At 50.2% G+C, this 13,167-nt stretch overlaps 1 protein-coding gene across 1 annotated transcript in view; it reads right to left on the bottom strand.

The window, feature by feature from the left end:
• GRIK4 (glutamate ionotropic receptor kainate type subunit 4) overlaps positions 1-13,167 on the bottom strand; it is a 187,805-nt gene that overhangs the window by 173,670 nt on the left and 968 nt on the right. The window lies entirely within an intron of this gene.

The raw sequence follows: 13,167 nt of genomic DNA, 5'->3' as shown, positions 1-13,167 counted from the left end.
ATTCCCAGTTAAGAAGGGCAGAACAGGGTCACAGGAACCCAAAATCTCACCCATCATTTCTCAATATACAGATCCACTGTTCCTGGAGGAGGGAGTGATGGAAAAGGGAGTCAAACATCCACCTGCTCTTCCCAGCACTGCCAAGACCCCAAAGGGTCTCCCAGTGAGCCCAGCCTGTCCACAATTCCAAACCTGAATTTCACAGATGTTTTTTAAGCTGAATTTAAGCTGCCCAGCTGTGTTTCAGGAGCCAGGGAGAATTATTTATTTAAAATATTCTCAGCTTTCCTGTTGTTGTTTCCTTTCGTTGCCCCTTGTAGGGTTGCCTGGTTTCTGAAGTGCTCAGTGCCAGGCACAGGGCTGTGCCCAGGCAGATGGCACGACAGACCCTGGGTCAGCTGCTGGAGACAGAGAGGCAGAGAGAGAGAGAAACAGGGCAGAAACAACTCGAGTGTCCCCAGCACAGTGTGGGTCCTGCCTGTGACCTTGGGAAAACACTCAGGGCTAAGCAGAAATGACCCAGGCAGGGATCACCCCACCCTGCTGGGAACAGGGACAGCAAGGGGACAGCGACCCCCCCACTGTGACACCAGCCCACAGCCTGACCAGCTCAAGGTTCAGAGCCAAAGTTCATCCCTTCCCCAGGAAGGATTCATCTCCTCACCACACTGGAGCTGTTTAGTAAAGCACAAACACCCCAGTAATGGAAGTAAAACGAGCTGGAAATCTTCCTGCCACATCTCAGGAGGATGGCGGTCCCACAAAACACAGCCCTCTCTCAGTCAGGGATTCCCAGGACACAACAGGGGATGCACTTCAGCAGAGGATGCACTGATTACAAAGATCATTGAATAACAAAAAGATTTGGGTAGGAAGGGATGTAAAAATCATCCCGTGTTCCATGAGCCCAGGCTGCTCCAAGCACATCCAACCTGCCCTTGAGGCACCTCCAAGCTGCAGACACCAGCCCAGCTTTAACCTTTGAATTGTTCCTTTAACTCCTGAAGCTCCCAAATCACCCTGTGCTGGAGGGAAAAGAGGAGGCACAACTTCCCACTGAAAGCATCAAACTGTGAGAAAGGAAAAATAAAACACTAAAAATGCCTTTGCAGCATCTTGAGTGTCCACTCCACAAGAGGCTGCAGCAAAACTCTTCATTAGTCACGGCTGGCAAGCTTGAAAGGAGTGAAAGGAACCAGTGAGTAATGCAACACTATAAAAATATAACAACTTCAATAATAGCAGAATCCAAACCCAGCTCCAAACCTCCACGTCAACAAAGCTACAGAACCAGGGAGGGCTCGAGCTGAGGTAATACAGCCCAAAATTCCATCTGCACAAGTGCATTTGGAGCAGCTGGGAAATGGTGGGATTGTAGCCCTGGCATATGCATTAATGCACAGAGACAACCATCATCTCCCTGTCCTGGCAATCCCTGCCAGGAATTGCCACTCCAGCAAGGAGCAGGTGAGGGGTAGTGGCTCCATCAAGCATATGTGACAGCTCTAAAAGCTGCATTTATGCAGGCAAATGGAGCAGAGCAGCTGCACTGCATTAACACCGGTGCCTGCAAATGGGACTCGGATATTTTTGTGGCTGGAAATCTGCTCAAGGAGAAAAGTGCTGCGAGTTCTGCCTTCAGAGCAGCGTTTCCAGCTCCTGGAGCATCATCCCATGCTAATCTGCCACGTCCCAGCAGCAGGGAAAAGCCAGGAGTGAGAGTGTCCCTCACCAAAACCCCAGCCTGGAGAGGAGAGCAGCTCCAACGACTCTAATTCCCAGCAGGATGGACCCTGCAAACAACCAAACCCACACAGACCCCACCCATGACCTCAGCTAGGGGCTCTAAAGAAAGATTCGATCATCCAATTCAGTATTTGGTCACTCAGCTCAGGATTTCTGACCTGCTGCTCGAAGTCCCCAGCAAGAGAATCTCCACCTGCACCTTCCCAGGCTGATGGAAAATGAGTTTCTGGGTTTTGTGGCCCTCAGGACAAGGTTAAAGCTGCACACTGCCAAAAACTGAATGGACAAAACAACTCTTGAGCCATTTTTCTCTTGCTGAAGGCCACCTGTGGATAGAAACTTGGGCAATCCTTTCAACTCTGCAACAGCTGCAATAAACCCTGCAGGATTTTCCCCTTGATGTGATGATATTCCCAGAGACCAGAGAGCCATGGAATAAATTCTTATATAATATGATAATTGACTTGGTCTCCAAAGGATAAGCATGTCAAGATCCTAAAAATCATTTTTTTCCTTGCCAATGCAATAAAGATGTGATTGAAAATGTCGTGTTCTGGGTCTGTGAGCAATATTCTCATAACTCATCATCTAAAACAAATTGTTCTTTCATTTGTACAAGTTAGAGGAGATTCCCAGTCAGACAAGCTGAAGGCAGGAGTTTAAACAGATTCTGCATGGCAGAAAGAATATTAATTTCTCTCCCATAATAAATTAAATCACAGTTTCTCACCTAGGGTTAATTAATCTTTCCAAAGGTGCTGCATCCCACCAAACACACACCAGGAAGATCCTTCACACCAGCCAAGCCCCACCACAAATCTCAGAGCTCTGCTGCTCAGTCTGTCAGAATTGAATATGCAGAACTGCACCACGAGCCTCATTCTTTGGAGGGAAAACACAATTTTGTGTTCACCACCACTCCTCAACCTATTAAAATTTTAGTTTTTTAGCCTGCTAGGTTATGTATAAACTACACAAATAATCTATCTTGTTCTATCTATAAAATGTAAACAATATTTTTACTATAACTCTGTCTAAACACTATGTAAAACTACATTCCTAAAGCCTCCACTAAAAACATTAATATGTTTTTCAACCTTCACTAAAACATTTCTACTTTAACATCTAAGCCTTTTACTTACTAAAAGCATTAAAGCTTGTACTAAAACTTACTTATCTTAAACTTAACTTTTACTTTATTTATAAGTAACTTAATATGCTTCAATCCATCCAAAGGCTTTAATTCACTCTAATCTCTCCCTGAAAAATTCAGGGAGACTCCTCACTCACTAACTCCAGCAGGGCATCTCTGGGATGTGCTGCCAGCTCCTGGCTGGGTCAGAGGAGCATTTGGAGGAGCCAAGGATGTGGATCCCAGCCCTCACCTTGGTGAGCCATACACCTGAGCAGGAGCAGCTTCATGGGGCACAAAAAGGCTGTGACAAGGATGACACAAGTCCTGTCACCAGCACGTACCTGATTACAGAGCCATTTCCACAACAGGCACCATTAGCACAGAAAGCTTTCGGCTTCTCCTTCCCCACCTCGATTCCCATAAAACACCATTCACTCCCATAATTGAACCTCCAGCAACAAAGGACCTCTAATGAACAGAGCAATTGCTGGGGGAGCTCAGACCCTAAATCCAGGCAGACAACAGCTCCTGGACCGAGTTCAAACACATCCCCTGCTTAAATTCTTGTCTAGGGCCACTTAAAAGCCCTGAAGTATTAAGGCATTAAAGGTACTTGGAGAGAACAAGGATGGTGTGCAGGCTGAGCTGGCTCCAAAGAGGAGGAGATGATGCTAATTATCCAGCTGGTGAAATGGGATCACTGGGGGGAAGGAATGAACAGCCGAGCCGGCTCCTGGTGCAGGAGCAGCTCTGTTTAACCAGGGCTAGGGCACCCACCCGAGAGCAGCAGAACGGCATCAGGGTGCTGACAGGCAATCAGTGGACACTCAATTAACACTTACAATATCACCAACTTAAGCAAAACGTGGTTTTGCACATGGCAATCTCTCCCTTGTACTGCTGCAGCCCTAATTTAATTCTCTTCAGCGTCAAGCATGGGAAGAAAAAGAATGAGGGGCCACCCTCTGGAAGGGAATATCCTTCAGTTCTGCACAGGGCTGAGGCTGTGGGATTCCCACCTGGAATCACCTTCCCTGTGCAAAAGGAGAGGCAGCACTGGCTGAACCTCCCCATCCCAACCCCGGGCGAAGCTGGGCTTGTTTCCAGCTTCATTTCCTTGCCTCTGCTCCTTTCCCACTCTGCAGCTTTCAGGTTGGTGAGGTAAGAGGTGAAAGTAACCTTCCAGAGCGGCCCGTGCCCTAATTAACATGCCAGCCACCCACCGAGCTAATGAGGCTCTTAATCTCCCTCGCTGGGTCTGCCGAGCGCCCCTCGGGAGGTGCCGGAGGGGATTTGTGGCTGCAGCATCCTCGTCTGTGCAGGTGAATCGCACGGGACAGCATGAGGAAAGTGGGTCCCAGGAAAGCAGAACCCATCAGACACCCTGACCACATCCAAACAGCCCAGTTCCAGTCCCAAAAGCAGTGGGAAAAGGGGATTTTTAACTGGGTAAGCCCTACACACGGGCTCTGCTGTCAGCAACCCAATCCCTTCCACACTACAGCCCAAAGCCCTGCTGGATTTTACATCCCAGCTCTCCCCCACATCAGAAAAAAAAATAAAAATTCATAACATAACTGAAAGATTTGAAGGGCAATAATGACCATTTTGAAAATCTTGTTTGAGTTGTGACTGACTCATGCTGAGCTTTTCCCACTCCAAACCTGCAGTTGACCTAAAAGAACGCTGGCAAGATGTATCATTTCAATTTAAAGAACAGCAAATGTACCAAGTCCTGGGTAATTTGCTCCTGTGCTTAAATATAAAGCTGTACAAAAATAAAACATGGCTTTTTCTTGTCTGGATTTATCCAGCTTGAGCACCCAGCCACAGAGCCATGGCCTGCATCCCAACCTTTGCCTAGCAAAGTCTCTTCCCCTGCTCAAGCACTCCTGGACAATAATCAAATCACTCCTTTTTGTGAGAAGAAGAAGACTGGGCTTCAGTCTCTCTGTCTGCAGCCTGTTTTACAGCCCTCACATCATCCCCGTGGCTCTCCCCTTATCTCCCTCCAGTTTGCCAACATCATTTTTAAGGTATAGATACCAGGGCTGCACACAATGCTCTTCCTGCTTGTATTCATTATTTCTCTGCTTAGACAGCCCGAGATAGCATTAGCACTCCTGAGGATTCACAGCACAGCACAAGACCAGCCAGTTATTGATAAGATAATGAAATTAAGCTGCTGCTTCTCACCTTGATGTGGCGGCTCCCGGGGGTTCCTCTCGCCGAGTGTGGGTTTTACTCCCCGCTCTCGTTAGTGTGGATTAGTAAATTATCACAGGGGCTGCCTGTGCTCTCAGCCTTTCACCCTCACACCCATCCATGTGGGAACATGGAAAACCTGGGCTCAGAGGTGCTGCAGATACCCCAAAATCCAATGGTTGCTATCAGGATTCCGGGCTGGAAGAGCAGAGTCACTGCCCAGACACAGCCACAGGTGCAGCAGAGCCCCGGCCTGGGAGCCAGAGCAGCTCCAGCACCCAACCCCAGCAGTGACTCCAGCCAGCATCAAACCTGCCAATCCCAGCACTGCCAGGTGTCCTAAATTACGATGTGAAGATGTGCCCAAAGGGATTTATTCTATCCCCATCTGTGAAACCAGGTGGGGCTGTGATTCTCATCCTTGTGAGATATCCTCTGCTAATGGGCCATCTTTAAACCAGCTGGGCAATCATCTTTATCTTCCCACAGCCCATCCTCCCTCCAGGAGATATCTCCTGTTCATGGCCAGTGAGTCCCAGTGCATGACTGATAAAATTCCATCATCCCACTGGGAGATGCTCCAGCCAGGGGAGGAGCCAAGCCTTTCCTACCCAGATAAAAACTGAGATTTGGAACACCAGAGCAGCCCTTAGCCACAGAGTTTTGTTTTGTTTCCAGAGGACAAGAGCTGCCAGGGTCACTGCCAGGATTTCTACAGGATCACTCCTTCAACAAGATCACTTCATCCAGACTGCTCTCACCACCTCAACTAGCAGGGTGTCAGGTTCTATTCTGACTCTGTCAGTGGTTTTTCTTTTGTACTATTGCATGTATTTGATCTTCTCTCTTTTTTTTTTTTTTTTTCCCCTATTAAATGATACTTCTGACTTGGAGTCTCTCACTGGTTTTGATTTCAAAACCATTACACCAGGGCATTCCTTCTCCTGCCAGCACCAAATCTGCCACACCAGCACCACGGCACCTCCCAGAGCTGGGTCCAGCACAGCTCCTCCTTCCCAAGCCACTTCCCTGTCTCCAAGGGGATTTTGGGAGCCAGGAAAAGCCCTGGCCCAGCTCCCCCCTCACAAATGCCAGGTGGAAACTGCAAACTCATCCAGGATCAGCACCAGGGGCTCGCTCCAGCATCTTCCCCCCTTCCCTACCCCCAGCCCCACCACTTGGGAGTTCATCTGTCTGGATTTTCTCACCCACAGTCAGGAGAAAAAAAAAATTGTCATAGAAAATGTGCGAGCACTGACATCTTAAGACAAAAAAAGATGCAGATTTCTCAACTGTTCACAGCACATTATGGAAATACATTCTCAGGGACTATTAAATATGGGATTATTGACTAGATGAGCAGCAACTCAATGGACTGGCTTGCAAATATGTCTTCAGACAATTCTTAAAATGCAGATTAATTATCTAACAGACAAGAATATTTCTTTTTCCTACAGACTTCCTAATGATCTGTTGCATAAACAAATATCCAGACAGTTTTGTTTGCACTTGTGGTGGCTGCGATGTTCTTCAATAACTAAATAGTGACTGAGGAGACTTAAATCTTATTTAACATCCAGCAGAAACACAACAAAAGGCACGTCAGTCCAAATCACTGAAAGCCACATCTCCTGAGAGACCCGTGGGAGGTCCAGCTGCCAAAAGACACCAATTCCCAACCACCAAACTCCTGATATTGCACAGAGCACTGAATTCTGTGTTTGTGTCATTAAAACAACTGCATCAATGTCCATCATTAACCCCCAACCCCTTTGGAAATGAGCAAGGCATGTTCGACTAATGAGATATTTTTCAGTGCTCTGCAGATTCAGGAAAATATCCCTGCTGCCCATCCGTGCTGGATTTCCATTTGAAAGAACGAGGCTGAAGTTGGGGGAACCATTGCACTGAGCTCCGCCCTCGCCTGCAGATCCCTTCCAACCTGTTAAGCCAGGATTGAAAAATCCCATCCTGATTTTCAGTTTATCACTGAGAACGTCCTCGCTGGAGGTAATAAACTTGCTGTTTGTCAGCTCCCAACCCCTCCATGCCTGGTGCCTTCGGTGATCGGTTCAAACGCTGTTGGGCATCAAACCCAACGCAAAGCAAGTGTGAAACATTATTATTCCAGCTTCACACCCACTTTCCCTCGGTGTGAACAATAATGCAAAGTGTGAGACAGTGATGAATGGGACCTGGAGAGGAGCAGATGCTCGATGAGCATCAGCACAGGCTCTGCCCCGAACGTTTCTCAGGCTCAAGAGATGCGAGAGCCAGAGCTGCACACACAGTCCTGAGCAGCAGGCAGGAGGTGGAGCAGGAAATGGGAAACAAGAAAGAGCAAACAAGAGAACAGCGAGGGCAAACAACGAGTGAGGATAGAGGGACAGATTCTTTGATTAACTTCTTTTTTTTGGGGTGGAAAAAAGCAGTTTTGGAGCGTGTAGGAGTTTGCAGATCAGCAGTGGTTGCAAGGAACTGAGTTTGCAGCCCCTGGCTCAGCCACTTCCCCCAAAGCAAGGCACGTTTGGAGCAATTCTGAGGCACAGCAATTTGCTGCTTCATCACAGCTACAAAGGCAAAGCTGCCTGGTGTGAGTCCAGCAGCAGCGAGAGGAGCCCTGCAGCCCCCGTGTCTCTGAGCAGGGACACAGAGCCATCAAACAAACCCGAGCATCAAAACACCCTCCAAACACAGCAGCTCCTGTCACTGACCTGAAAACTCTGTGGTGTGCAGAGGCGAGTTTACACAGAGGTCAAGGCTGAAGAAGGTGTGCAGGAATCCATCCCCTCCTGGGGCACAGGTGGTCTCTGATCACAGGGTGCTGAGGCAAGGAAAGCAGATTTCCTGCTGAGGTGTGAGCACACAGCTCATGTGAGGTCCAGGGGTGAAACTGCTCCAGCAAGAGGCAGGCAAGGACCCAGGGATGCTCCCAGGGGGATCTGGTGTCACTCAGCTCAGGCAGAGCTGTTCCCCTCCAGTTCTCCTCCTCCCCAGCACACACATCGTAACAGTCCCCAGAAAGGTGAAAAACTGCTTTTTAAAAATAGCAAACTCTTTAAGGAGCCGAGCACATGTGGCTGAGTGGGTGGGAAATTAGTGTTATTATTATGACTTTGTGCTCACAGGGTCTGAGACCTCAGATGACTTGTTTGTGCCCTGCACAGATTTTTGCAGAGTCATTATAAACCCTGGCAGAGAGGGGTTTGTAAGGTCACAGGAGAATTTCCATTAACTGGAGCCTGGCTGGGGATTGCCAGCATGATCTATGTTTCCCATTTATGCATATACAGGGAGGCCAAGAGGAAGCTCCTTTGCTTTATTTCCACATCATTGTGCTGATGCTGAGCTCACCAAATAAACAAATTGAAAAGCCAGTGGGGAGGCAGGGGGGAGGAACAGAAAAAAAAAAAAAAATAAAAACAAAATGCTGTGCCTGCCTGTCTCCCTCATGAAGGATGCAAATAAATTCTGCAGACTTTGAAGCCAGGAGATCTCAGCAGAGATGAAAATCCCCCAGTGCTGGATGGCTCAGCAGGTGAGGCACTGTGTGGGTATTTTGTGACAGAGCTGCTCACATGCAGTGGGTACAAGGAATAAATATTGTTATGGGGATGAGAGCTGGCTCAGGGAGGAGAAATCCAGCAGCAACAGAACCCTCTGGGCTCTCCAATCCCCCACCACAGACCCTTCAAAGGCTGCACTTCAAACACAGAACATCCCCAAGGCTCTGAGTTGGAGACACCACGGACTGGGGGGGGGGAATCACCCTGGAGATGGAGAGCTTATCTCAGCTCCTTCATCCCTTATCTCAGCTCCTTCATCCCTTATCTCAGCTCCTTCATCCCTGAGCCATCCTCTTCCCCTTGGAAAATCCAGGGGATGGCCCCACCAGGAGCTCAGGGCTCAGCAAAGTTCCCCTTGAGAGACTCCAAGGCAGCCAATCCAGCGGGGTGCTGGCACAGTCAGCACCCAGAGCCCTGCTCCAGGCTTTGGAGGCTTTGGGGAGAGCAGAAGTCACTGCAGAGCCCCCTCTGAGGCACCCAGAGGTGCAGAGAGCCCCGTTTGCCCCACAGAGAATCTCCTGTACTCCCCAGCAGCTGCAGCCCATCCCCAGCTGCACACAAACCACACCAGCTCCTCGTGCCCCTGCGTGTTCTCCTGCTAGAATCCCACAGAATCAGCCAGGATTTGTTATTAGGGAAGGATTCACTCAGCTGTTGCCTTTTTTTCTCTGCTCAAATCTGAGTTCCACCAACTGCTGCTGCAGTGGCCGAACCGCCGCACGCCCCAACCCAGCAGCTTTGCCTCTTAATTCCTGCAAAAGCAGCCCCTTCCTGTTAGCATGTTCACACTCCCTAACCCAGCTCTGATCTATTTCCACCTCCAAATCATTAAAGAAAATAAATAAGCCCAGCCTCAGTGTGAGGAACTCTCACATAATCACATATCTACGCTCCCATCAGCACTCGGCCATTACACTTCTATTTTCTGCAGCTTAACTAGGAAAGCCAGCACTGAACTCTGCCCCTTATCCCACAGCTATTTATTGCCCACATTCTGCTATTTATTTCCTAAAATAGTCTCTTTTGGGTGGATTTAATGAAATATCCAAATAAATTAGGCCCGTTGGAAGATGTTGAACTCTTATTTCCTCAGCCTCAGGAAGGAAGGCTTCCCTACTGGGCAGCCATCCTCTGCATATCAACTGTGGTGATTTGACCCCCAGGGACAGACCATCCAAATATTTGAGGGGTAATTAGGCTCTTCCAGCAGGCACAGAGGAAAAAAATCACTTGCCTGATATCCCAGCTCTTCCTCAGGTTTGGTTTCTGTACAGGCAGAGTGTGGCAAAAATTCCTGCTGCACCCATCAGATCCCTCTGCCCCCTGGGATTCCTGCCTTGGAGATGGCCAGGGAGGAGGAGGAGGAGAAAGAAGAGGCATCCTCCCCTTTGTGTTTATACCTGCTGCTGTTGTACACCTGATTTAGCTCAATTTATGGATTTGGGTCTATTCCTCCCTCTTTGAACAACTAATTCCCCACTGCTGGGCACTGCCAGCTCTGCCCCTGTGAGCAGCACGGAAATGATCCTGCTCCATCCTCTGCAAGGTGTCCCTGCCCAAGGAATGAGATGAGCTTTAAGTCCCAAACCATTCTGGGGTTCTCCAATCTGCTCCTCACCACATTTTCCTCCTCCTTCATCACAACCAAGTCCCACATCCAGTAGCAAATCTTCCAGAGGCAGCAGAAAATCCAAACCACAAAAATCCCTGTGTGTTAGCACCACAATCTGTCCTTGCAAGCTCCATCCCAAAAATGATGGGGATCCTTAAAATTCCTTCACTACCTCCTCACAGCTTTTACACCTTCTTTTATCTCTCCAAGACCCCATTTTTCCTGTCAGGGAACCCAGGACAGCATCAGTGCTGTTCTGAGGTGACAAAGTGGAGTTTGCTGTGTCTTATGCCCAGCTACAGCTCCAGCAATCCCAAAATCTCCTTTCTGGACAATTTTTTCCTCATGGAGCTGCTGATTCCCCATTGATTCCTCCCTCAGGTCTAAGCAACACCCTCCAAGCTGTTCTCATCCTGCTCAGCCACAATTTCACTGCTCCTCCTGTTCACACACAGCAAGAGGTGCCTTGTTTTAACAGATCCCTCACCTTTCATGTGCTGCCTCAGAAACCTCTTGCCCCAGAACAAAAAACATTTCTGAGGAGGCTTGCAAAACTTCTGTCTTGCCTTCTGCCTTCCTGGAAGCATGAAAAATAAATAAAAATCTGACCCCAACAAGTGCTGCCCACGAAGATCTCTCCCCAAAGTCGGTGAAAATCAATATCCACACCTCAGGAACATCAGCAAGCCTTTACAAAGGGCAAGACATCGACTGTCTGCACATGCTGAATGCTGAGCAAAACCAGAATAAAGCTTCAGTTGCCTTCAAAATAACGAAGTTTATTGGAGGAGAGTGTTCTCCTCAGCCATGTCTGAGCCTAAGGATGTATCTGCTCCTTCATCTCCCGTGTCAGCCCCTGCTCCTCCTCTCCCCTGCTTTTCCTCCTTCCTCTGCTGACCCCACAGCCTCTCCCTTCCACCCACCCATCCCAGTGAAAACAGCCAGCTTCTCTCCAGCCAAGCCTTTCCTCCTGTTCCACGTGGAAAACCAGCAGGTTCCTCCAGGAGGAGCAGGAATCTGATCCCACAGCTCAGCCAGCTGCTTTCCCTCCAGAATTCCCTGTGCCATCAGCCAGGACTGAGCTGAGTTTGGTTTAGGTGAGTTTGGAGCTCACTCTCTAGCAGGGACAGCAGTGTGAGCACACACACACACTGATGAGATTTCCTGGCACACTGAAGCTTTCAGGGCAGTTTGGAGGCAGCTCAGCCCCTTCCTTGCCTCACGGCTCCTCTGATGAGCTCTCAGAAGCCCAGGCCCCTCAAATCCTGCCCCACTCACCCCCAGATTGCTGAGTGCTCCTTGGCACCGAGGTATCCAGACCTTTGCCAGCCCACATGACTCCTTGGCTGATTTTCCTTGCACAGCTTGCAAAAGAAACCTCCAGCAAGAAACTTGCAGCAGCATCTCCAAGCTGCTCCAAACCAGCCACTTAGAACCAATCTTTCCAAGGAGATGTTCATGTTTTTATCCCAAGGTTTTGGGATAGAGCCCTTCGTTTTGGGGTTCACCTTCCTCAGGCAGCCTGTTCCCACCACACAGAAACCAGATCAGAAAGGGTCTAAGAGAAATGGCTCTTTAAAGGAAATTTTTTAAAAAGAGCATTCTCCTTCTCTGCACTGCCACTGTCTGCTCAGCACAGCTTGCCAGCAGCTCCCTCTTCCCCAAAATTCCAGATGTCTCATCCCAGGGTATTAATTCCTGCCAGGTGCAGGGGAAAGCACCACCTGCAAACCACCCAGAGCCACGCAGCAACTTTCCCAACTTCTGTCTGTGCCCATCAGGCCCAGCCCTGGAATGGAAACCGAGAGGGGAAGGTTCTGCCTCTCACCATCGATTTTCTCCACGCAGACGGTTCCCTTCAAATCCCCAGCTTCAGACACATCAATACTGAAGCAGGCTCGCACCGAGACTCTTCAAACACGCCTTGGCGCGGGGGAGCCTCGCTGCGGATCGTTTGTGCCCCTCTGAGAAACAAGACAGAGCAAAGGGAGCCCCAGCACGGCCACATCCCCTCCTACCTGCGGCTCAGCACCCCGGAGCTGCCGGTGCCGGGGATGCTCCTGCCTCTCTCCGATGCCGTAGATTCCCGACTCTGCTGCCTGCGGCGCTCACAGCCAGCGGGGATGTGGCTGCCCGGAGGGAAGGCGCAGACAAAGGGGTTCTCTCCTGCTGGGGGGCTCTCCCGGGGTGTGGGGGCTGCTGGAGCCCCGTCAGAGCGGCCGGGATGCGGCGGCAGAGCGAGCCGAGCTGTCGCTCAGCATCCCTCGCTGGTCCCCGGGGAGGCGGGCGCGGCGCTGGATGCTCGGGCCGGCAGCACCGCCCCACGAAGGACACGCGAGTGGGGACACGGCCAGCCCCACCAGGCTCCAATTAACCCCCCCTGCGCCGCAATCTTGGGGTCTCAATCCTGTCAAGCGAAAGAATCCAGCCCGATGGATGGCGAGAGCCGAGCAGCGCTTGCAGCATCTCGCACCTACGCAGAGCCGCAGCTAAACCGGAGTTTGGGCATAAATCAGCCGGAATAAAGTTGGGCCTAGGGAGAGGTTTCTGCGCGGAGTTTTCCCCGCACACTGCCCGGGCTCACCAGAGGAGTCCTCCAGCATCAGCCCCGCACGGCTGCGCACAGCACGGGCACCCCAGCGATGCTAACGCCGCTGATTCCCCAGCACAACTCGGCACGAACGCCTTCCAGAACAATGCACCTCTCCTTCCCCATCCAAAGCCTGAGCAAAATACGAGTCACGGAGCGTTTTCCCCGCTGCCTCCGAGCCCGCGGCGAGCATCCCTGCACCGGGAACCGCACCGGGAACCGAACCGGGAGCCGCACCGGGAACTGAACCGGGAACCGAACTGGGAACGGGAACCGCACCGGGAGCAGCACCGGGAACCGCACCGGCAACTGA

This window comes from Oenanthe melanoleuca, chromosome 24, assembly GCF_029582105.1.
Source record: "Oenanthe melanoleuca isolate GR-GAL-2019-014 chromosome 24, OMel1.0, whole genome shotgun sequence".
NCBI classification, from domain to species: Eukaryota; Metazoa; Chordata; class Aves; order Passeriformes; family Muscicapidae; genus Oenanthe; species Oenanthe melanoleuca.
This window is presented reverse-complemented; position numbering and strand designations above follow the sequence as displayed.